We start from the raw sequence: 8,279 nt of genomic DNA on the forward strand, positions 1-8,279 counted from the left end.
CACACCCCTATCCCCCTCCTTCAGAATCTCTACTTGTCTTTGAGCTTGCATAGATTTCAAGAGTTCTTCTAATTTTTTTACCCATCCGAGAATCCATTTTCCCTTTAAAAAGCTAATTTTGAAAGCCTCTCGAACTCCATCATAATCTCTCCATGCTTTTTCTTACTATATTCGATCCCTTCCCCTCCTTTAATTTCAATGTAGTTCAGAGCAAACTCCATCTCCTCCATCCTCTCCTTTTCCCTAACCACATCTCCTGTAACCCTAGCCTCCTTTCGAAGTCCTATGTTTACACAGGGAACCCAAATTTCAAATCATCACATGGGCGGGAAAAAGAAAATAGATCCTCAGATTCGAAAGCACAAAATTAACACTGATAACCTTCCTTTGATCAGAGTACTCACTTCAATCGTTCGATTAAGGGACAGATCCAACAACCAAACCAACCGCAGTATAGAAATTCAGAGTTTCAGAACGGAACATTTCCAGTCTCCATATTCCACGATTTATCGTATATCTTGGCAAGAACAGCAACAGATCGTCCCTTTATCTACGGCCAATCTACGCACTATTCAATCCCTCCAACAATCCCAGCTGTTGTAGGAAATCACAAAACCAACTATGAATCAACCGCAAGAACTCAGCCACGGGAGAGTTTCCCTCTCTAACATGGCCCTGAGAGATCTTTTCATATGGTTTTTTTTTGTGTATTAGTGAAGGTTTAACTTAAAAATTTGTGGATAGTCATATCTTTCCTAAACTTATAAAATTTTAAATTAGGTTTTTATTGACTGAAAAGTTTTATTCTTCAATTTTATTGACCATTTATTTTTACATGTATTTAAAAAATAATAATAATATATTTCCAACTGCAGGCTCTAAATTTGGCGAAGAATTAAACCAATTAAAAAAATTGAATGTGTCAAGAATGAAAGCATGCTAATCAAAATTGTTATTGGACAATGCAAAATTAAAATTTAGAATTTTGCATCTTTTTAAAATAATTTTATACATTAATCATGTTCCGAGCATAACACGGGTATACATACCAACACAAATACATACACATACCATGTCAACAATATTACACATTCCAATATTTTTTGGTTACGTTTTTCTCTCGGACTATCTTCACCTAAGTAGTAATAAAAGACCAGTTGTATTTCAAGCCTTAAATTTGAATTTTGTATATATTGAATAGTATAATTTTATATTACATTTTAATTAAATTTATACAAATCTAAACTAGCTTTCAAACAAAGAGTAAGATTGTTTTTGAAGACATAAATTCCATAATTTAATTTTAAATTTGTATACATTTAAATAAAATAATTTTTTATTACATTTTTATTGAAATCCATATATGTTCAAATCGAGAGGTGGAATGTCCAACTCCACATCGGTAATTTTATTCATATATTTTTGAAAACTAATTAATAATTGTTTAAGAGATGGATGAGAAGCCCTAAGTTGATTCAACAATTTTATTTTGTTATTTTTTCAAAAGTTAGTTTGTGATATGCCTACTTTTTCTAACTCCTCCCACCAATAATATTTAGCCACATACAAATTTAAAAAAGGCCATTATGCATATCAAGAATTTTAAAAATGAATTATATTTTAATGTCAATGATGTAGTAGTTAAAATTTAATTTTCATATGCTTTATATATATATATATATATATGTATATATTTGACTTTGGGAGGAAAGTATAGTGTTATAGTCAATATTTAAAACTAGACTTAACTATCTCATGTCTGAAAATTTAAATTTTGAATTTTAAATTTTAAATTCAAGTTAATGTGAATTTAGATAGAATGATTACTCTTCTATTTAAATATATAGAAATTTAAAAGGAAATCTTAAAATCTATACAACCAAACACAATCTTAAGATAATTATCGAAAATTTTTTTTAAAAAAATTTAAAATAAATAAATAAATAAATAATTAATTAATTAATAATTTATTTTTTTAATTAAAAAAATGGTCATTTTTGTCCTTTAATCAAATAAAAATTTTAAAAAACAAAAAAAGAAAGCAAATTATAAAGCATTCTAACAAGAATAGAAATTATTATGATTTTTTACTTACTTATTATATTCCAAAATTCACTTTTTAAATCTACAAAAGCAATGATATTGTAATAGAAAAAAAGTAGAAATATTTACCAAATGGCTTTTTTTCAGAATTAATTTATAGGTAATTTTATTTTAACTATATTTTAAATCTAAATTGTAATTTATTTTAATTATAATTAAAAATAATTATAAAATAAAGAATTGAAACACAAAAATACATCATCATTATCTAACTTTTTACCACACAAAAATAAAATAAAAAAATGAAAAATAGAAATAAAATCAAACAAGCCCCTTGAATTTTAGAGCCGTTCATAGTTGTTCTTGTAGAACAGTAACAAAGATTCAAAGACGCAAAATCATTACCCATCCTGGGGACATTTTCTCTGGGGGTAACATGGCATGCATGCCAGCCATTTTCCTTCTGTTGAAAACTCACACACAAAAGCAAAAATAGAAACCAAATAAACCCCATTTCGTAAAAATAGCCGTTAGGCATAGCGTTCCACGTGGTTGATTGCCGACAAGGAAAAACATTAATACTATCAGAAAAGGAAACAATTTTTTATTCAGAAATTATTTCAAAAGTAGAAAAGGAAAAGCCAAGACCCCCATATACAGAAAGGCCAAACACCATATACAGAAAGGCCAAACACTTCATCTTCCACCCAGCTATCAAATCTTCTCGCCATTCGACGCCGTTACTGATTTCACTCTCTCTTCTTTTGGGCTTTTGGGGAAGCGCATTGTATCACAAATCTAACATTTTGGTTCTGTGGACCCGCTGTGTGAAGTTTGGACTTCGAACTTTCGTCTCCTGATCTGTTGCTCCTCTTAGACCCTTGGATTTGAGCAGAAACGCTGCGTTTGGATCATCATTTTCCTGGGTTTTCGGCTTTGGTAAGGATTGAGCAGAGTCCATACGTACAGAGTATGAACCTACCCTTTAACTTCATGTTCATAAATTTCAATTTCTTTGTGGTTTATTTCAACGTTTGTGGGGTTATTTGGCCCAGAAAGAACAAAAGATAAAGATTTACTGTTCGTGATGTACATTTGAAAAATGTATACTTGTGGTATGTTTGGTTGTGAATGTATTGCACTTTTTCGAGAACTTTTTCGAGAACCTTTCTGTTTGTTTAGTTGCCTAGAAAATTAATGAATGAAGAAAGAAAAGTTGAAGCATTCTGTTTCCTACTGCAGCAATCCCTGATAAATAAAAATTCTCCTCAAGTGTAGTTTAAACTGTTCTGTTAGGCTCAGTAGACTGTTTTTCTTGGTTACCAGATAATCATTCTACATGACTCCCAATATTTCTTTTCGTCCATTTTCTCAATATCTAAACAAAGCATTGTCTCCCCATCGGGAGTGGATCTAGGACACTAGGAACTTAAATTGAGTAGGGGCTTGTGTGCGTATTTTTATGTTGCAAATTTGGAAAAATTAGCATATGCACATAAAAAAAGCACTAACAAATTTTGATGAGGGATCAATTCAAATTTAAGAAAAATATCTCAAGAAAATCTTAAAGAGAATATGCCTCAAATTTTTAGTGGGGACAGTTGACTCTACTGTCCCCATGCTAAATCCACCTCTGCTCGCAATTGGGACTGAACTCTCTCTTCCATATGGATCTGTGTTTTGGTTTAGTTTGATTCAAATTTCCTTTTTTTTTTTTTTTTTCAGAAGGCAGTTTATTTAACTTGTGGATTTTTTCTATGGAGAAACAAATTACTGGAATCCTTGGCAATTTGAATAAAGCTTATCAGTTGAAAAGTGCTACTAGGATAACTAAAAATGAGAAGAAATACATGAAGTGTAATTTCAGTCATAGTTTGAGAAATATTGGAGAAAAGTAGGGGTGAGCATAATTCGGGTTTAATCGAATTAACATACTGAGTTCGATCGGTTCGGTTTGGTTAATATATAGGTTCGATTCGGTTCCAAATTTAGATAATTTTGGATATTTGGTTTTCAATTTGAGTATGGGGAATCTTTAATTCGGTTAACCGAATTACCGGAATTACTAATTAATTAATAATTAAATATAAATTAGTAATATTAATATATGATATATATTAAAATCTTAAAATATCACTTTTATCAATAAACCCTTTTATCAATTAAGCTGGAATTGGTAAACTAGAAACAAAATTTGCAATCATATTTTGTTTTTATAATTAATTTCAAATTTATTCAGTCAAATTTGATTAACTGAATTATGCAAAAAGTTGGTTCGGTTAGGTACAGTTCGGTTACAACAACTAATTCGGTCAGTTGAGTTAGGAATTAGTGTTAACCTAAAAATTAGATTAATTTGGTTAATTAACCGAATTTGTCCAAACCAACCGTTTGCACACCCCTAGAGAAAAAAATTAAACTTGATGGTCAAAAAATTAATAGCACTAGTATATTTCGATACCTTGGATCTATATGCAAGTTGAAGGAGAAATTGAAGATGTAATACATAAAGTTAAAACAAGTAGAATAAAATGATGAAGTGGTTCATTCATATTGTGTGATCATAGGATACCCTTAAAATTAAAAGGAAAGTTGTCTTATGTTACATGGAGTTGTTGAAAACATAAAAGTTGTTGAAATGAGAGTGCTGAGGTGGATGAGTGGATGACTTTAAAAGGTAAATTAAAGAAATGAACATATTCATGGTAAGTCAGCATAGCTCCTATAGTAGGTAAGATAAGGAAAGGGTGGCTCAAATGGTTTGGGCATCTACAATGTAGCCAAATAGTGCATTAGTGAGGAGGAGTGATCTAGTTACCATTAAGGACGGTAGAAAGGGTAGGGGTAAACCTAAAATAACTTGAAATGAGATAGTGAATAGGGATTTAATTGCCCTTAATTGTCAGGGAAAATTGCCCATGATTGCATAAATTGGTAGAAAAGAATTCATGTCATCAACCCCAACTAATGGGACTTAAGACTTGGTTTGTTATTGTCGTTGTTGAAAAGTGCATTTGATTTTGTCTATAAAATATCTCTCTCTCTCCCTGTAAACTTTAGCATGCCCATTTATGATTTGTCTTCCCCTTTATTCCCTATTGGATCCTAAAGAAAGCTAAGGAAAACAAATTACTATTGGAGGTTTTGTTTTTGCCTTCAAATTTTAGATGCATAGAATGGATAGAATGATCATTCACAACTATGGTGCTTGCTGAAAGAATGAGATTATGGGAGGAACTTGGGTTAATCCATTGCAACATCCCTTTGGGTATCAATATTGAACGTGCATAAATGTGTATATAAAGAAACAAGTAAACAATAATATAAGGGTAAATTACACCTAAAGCTCCTGAGGTTTCAATAAAATGTTGTTCACATCCTGAAGTTAAAATTGTGACAGTTAGATCCTTGAAGTTTTGATATTTAGACTAGTTTAAATCCCTCTTCAGGGATCTCATTAAAGCTAAGGTTGAAAAGTTAAGGATCAAGATGTTACAATTAAAATTTTAGGGAGTGAAGTATAATTTAATGAAACTTCAAGTACTTGTGGTGTAATTTACCAAAAAAATATAAACATACATGCACATATGTTTCAGGCACTCAATTGTTAGCCAGTACATCCATTGCCATAATTCTAGTCCCTAAGTTAACACATTTTCTTTTTTTCTTTTTCTTTTTTAACACCAATAGTGATATGGTACTTAACATCTTGGAACTTGAGTAGTAATTTAACATTAATTACTCATTTTCCTAGTCCAATGACCTAGGAAGCAAGTTGACAATATGAGCAGTTTTGATGAAGTATGCATATATATGAGAAGGGGTAAGGGTTGGGGGTGGGCATTGCTGCTGCTAGCCACACTAAAATTTTAGACATCCATTGCCTTACAGGCTTATAAGGATTACCTAGGAAGCATTGATACCAATGCAGAACATGGATACGAGTCATTGTGACATGATACCGACACAGTGATATGGCAATTTTAAGAAAATGAGGACGCAGTGCCAAAAGGATATGCTAATTAGTAAATATAAAAAGCATATATTTAGGCACGTTTTTCCTTTTATATGACAAATATTAAGGTAATTTTAATTTGAACTGAAATATAGGCATCATTCATGCACAAATGTCAATTGCACATTCCACAAATAAATTCCTTCTACAAAATACCACTATATAATCATGAGCTACATTTGTTTTCTTAAAAAAGTTGAAGTTTTATAATGCATTGCTTGTAGTGATGCTTGATGGTGGAAGATGGCTTATCAAGAAATTAAAAATAATTTTTTTTTTTTTTAAAAAGAAAAACCGAGGGTGGCAACCACTTTGGTGTTTAGACCTTTGGGTACTTGGTGAAAAAAAGGAGGTGGGAGAGGGAGGAAAGGGGAGGGAGGAAGAGGAAAGGGCTCAAAGCTCAAAATGGAAAAGGAAGGAAGCCAAGGATCTCCATCCAACAATTTGGTGACTCCTCTTGCTGTTGTAATGAGTTGGGGCTTGTTGCAAATGTGCCCAAAAATGGAAAAATTAATTACTTTCCAAGACATGCTAGAAACATGTTAGGGCATGTTAGGCAGGTGTTGGTATCCAACATGTGTTAGATACTATAGAGGTTGTTCATGGGGAAGGGAGGAGAGCTTTGTTGTGCATAAGTAATGGATGTTTTCAAGAGGGCCCAAAGAGAGCCAAGCAATTACTAAAATGATCAAATGTGGATTGTGGCAGTTGAAGTTATTCTAATGGCTTTAGGGATTCGCTGAACTAGTGGAATCCAAAGTGGAGGGTGAGAGAGAGAGAAAGAGCAAGAGAAAGAGAGCTTGATGGTTCAAGTATCTAAAAAAGGTCCCTATGAAGAATAATCATGGCCTTATGGGATATTTATAAAGCAAGGACAAAATCTTGTAAGTTGTCATCTTTTAATGATAGATTGACACGTTATGTTTCAATTAATGAAAAATATAATATTTGATCTAATCCGACAATGATATATGGTAGGGGTGAGAAGAAATAAAAAAAGAAACACATGTCATGAATGACACGTGGACCCTTGAACAACTTAAGAAAAGGCTAATAGGTAGGAACCCACTTAGCAAACCTTGACTCAAGCCCACCAAGCTAAGACTCTCTAGAACATTTCAAGATCAAGATTGGTAGACACCCTGCCACATTTCTCTATGGCATATCCCAGCACGTGTCGTTGATATTAACCTCTTGCAAGAATATAAACATAATATAATATTAATATTTAATGTAATTAATATGTTTATTCAAATTTGACATTGATCAAGTCAACAATCTAGGGCAAAGTGGTAATTTTATGCTTTTACATTTAGCCCCTTGTGTAGGAGTTTATTTAGACGCTCTAAAGAAATTCCTATGTATAGAAATTTGTTAAATGCAACTATGTAAATGATGCAAAGGAATTTATGTGTGTGTGTGTAATAGTGGCGTAAATTTTGAATTCTCAAAAATAAGAGATGATGAGACCTTATAATTTCATTAAGGATGAGGTAGGGAATCCTATTCCTAGTAGGAGTATAAATCCCAATCCATGTCTTAACAAGAGATGCCTCCATACTTTTTCTTTCAAGAATTTCACCTGAAAAGAGTTAAGAGCCTAGAAATTCGAGAGAAAGGAGCAAGTAACCTATTGAAATTGAATTGCCTTCAATTCCAAGCAAGGTAAAATAAATAAATTACTTTGAAAAGAAAAATAAATAAATTTACAAGTCAAGTTTTAATGTGTGTTGCGCAAGTGGAGGGGTCTACAAGTTTCACAAGAGTCGCACGCAAATAGTTGTGTGAGTCCCACAGGAGTCACGCGAGGGGGGGGGGGAATGTTAGAAGAAAATAGGTTATTTCAGCAATTAGGTTGTGCTAGGAGAAAAACATGGTATTAGAGGTTTAATCACCTCTAAATCTGTTGTTTCCTTAGATAGTTTTTTGTTTATTCTCTTACATTCCCCTAATTATTTCTCAAATCTGATTTTCTGGTTGGTTTGAGAATCGCTTAGGAACCCTTTTTCATCGTGGTTTGGCTGTGCAGCATCCTTCATAGGATGCTGTCTGTCTGTGGTGGTTTGGTGATGTGAAGCAGTTATGTTTTGCTGTTCTGGCTGGTTTTGGCATGATGAAGCTGTTTTGGTTTTACATGTTTATGATTGCTTGCTTGCTTGCAATCTTGTTTCAGTGATGGGTGGTTTCAGTTGGTGTTCAATGACTTTGCACCTTCTACTGG

General features: G+C 32.5%; 1 protein-coding gene across 7 annotated transcripts in view; it reads left to right on the plus strand.

Moving 5' to 3' along the window:
• The first annotated feature begins 2,703 nt into the window (after nt 1–2,703).
• The window catches only part of LOC131149437 (CSC1-like protein At3g21620), a 125,704-nt gene continuing 120,128 nt past the window's right edge, over nt 2,704–8,279 (plus strand). For 2 of the 7 annotated variants that reach the window (XM_058099877.1, XM_058099876.1), the window contains exon 1: nt 2,728–3,013. The gene's annotated coding sequence lies outside the window, so the exon portion shown is untranslated. Of the gene's footprint in view, nt 3,014–8,279 lie in introns of all 7 variants that reach the window. The other 5 variants (XM_058099880.1, XM_058099878.1, XM_058099874.1 and 2 more) reach the window with 4 other exon arrangements.

The sequence above is a fragment of the Malania oleifera genome, chromosome 2 (assembly GCF_029873635.1).
Source record: "Malania oleifera isolate guangnan ecotype guangnan chromosome 2, ASM2987363v1, whole genome shotgun sequence".
NCBI classification, from domain to species: domain Eukaryota; kingdom Viridiplantae; phylum Streptophyta; class Magnoliopsida; order Santalales; family Ximeniaceae; genus Malania; species Malania oleifera.